The 1,537-nt window shown below is 72.2% G+C and overlaps 1 pseudogene; it reads left to right on the forward strand.

Annotated features, from left to right (window-relative positions):
- The window catches only part of LOC116274635, an 11,067-nt pseudogene extending 9,748 nt beyond the window's left edge, over positions 1-1,319 (forward strand).
- Positions 1,320-1,537: the final 218 nt, after the last annotated feature.

The raw sequence follows: 1,537 nt of genomic DNA on the forward strand, positions 1-1,537 counted from the left end.
TCCACGCCCAGCTCTCGCCTGACTGCGGCCTCCCCAGGCCAGGGCTCCTCCTGCCTTTCGGCAGCTCCGCCGGGCCCCGCTCCTGCCTCCCAGTGGCCTCCTTATGCCCGGCTCATTCGTCTCGGGGAACGGCCTTTCCAGGCCCAGCCTGTGCCTTTTGGCGGCCTCTCCAGGCCCCGAACTCCCTCAGACTGGCCCCTCCAGGCCCAGTGGCGGCCTCCCGGCCTCCCGCACAGGTCCAGCTCCTCCTGCTTCCGGCTGCGGCCGCGGGCCCAGCCCCGGCCTCACGACAACCTCTTTGGACTCGGCTCCGGCCCAGCTCCCGCTCCGCGGCCTTTGTAGGCCCCAAACGTCCTGAAGCCGGGCCCCACGGTGGCCTCTCCGGGCCCGGCTCCTGCCCTCCGACGGCGTCTCCACGCCCCAGACTTCCTCCAGCCAGCCTCTCCGGGCCCGGCTCCTGCCCTCCGAAGGCGTCTCCACGCCCCAGACTTCCTCCAGCCAGCCTCTCCAGGCCCAGCTCCTCCTGCCAGCGGCCTCTGCAGGCCCACGCTGGCCTCGAGTCTCGGCCTCTCCAGGGCTCGCTCCTGCTCCCGGCGGTCCCTACGGGCCCAACTCGTCGCCCAGTCGGCCTCCGCCGGCCCAGCTCCTGCCTCTCCGCGGCCTCCCCAGCTGCCAGACTTCCTCAGGTCAGCCTCTCCAGGCCCAGCTCCTCCTGCCTGCCACTGGCCTCTTGAGGCCCAGCCCCGCTCACGCCTCTGGGCGGCCTCCTCAGGCCCAGGACTTGACCTCCAGTCGGCCTCGCCAGGCCCAGCCTCCTGTCTCCCGAAGGCCTGCAGAGGCGCAGCCTCTGCCTCCCAGCGGACTCTCCACGCCCAGCTCTTGCCTGACTGCGGCCTCCCCAGGCGAGAACTCCTCCTGCTTTTCGGCAGCTCCACCGGGCCCCGCTCCTGCCTCCCAGTGGCCTCGTTAGGCCCGGCTCATTCGTCACGGGGAACGGCCTTTCCAGGCCCAGCCTGTGCCTTTTGGCGGCCTCTCCAGGCCCCGAACTTCCTCAGGCCGGCCCCTCCAGGCCCAGTTGCGGCCTCCCGGCCTCCCGTCAAGGCCCAGCTCCTCCTGCTCCCGGCTACGGCCGCGGGCCAAGCCCCGACCTCACGACAACCTCTTTGGACTAGCCTCCAGCCCAGCTCCCGCTCCGCGGCCTTTGTAGGCCCCAAACGTCCTGAAGCCGGGCCCCACGGTGGCCTGTCCGGGCCCGGCTCCTGCCCTCCGACGGCGTCTCCACGCCCCAGACTTCCTCCAGCCAGCCTCTCCAGGCCCAGCTCCTCCTGCCGGCGGCCTCTGCAGACCCACGCTGGCCTCGAGTCTCGGCCTCTCCAGGGCTCGCTCCTGCTCCCGGCGGCCCCTGCGGGCCCAACTCGTCGCCCAGTCGGCCTCCGCCGGCCCAGCTCCTGCCTCTCCGCGGCCTCCCCAGCTGCTAGACTTCCTCAGGTCAGCCTCTCCAGGCCCAGCTCCTCCTGCCTGCCACTGGCCTCTTCAG

Source organism: Papio anubis, chromosome 4, assembly GCF_008728515.1.
Source record: "Papio anubis isolate 15944 chromosome 4, Panubis1.0, whole genome shotgun sequence".
In the NCBI taxonomy this organism is placed as follows: Eukaryota; Metazoa; Chordata; class Mammalia; order Primates; family Cercopithecidae; genus Papio; species Papio anubis.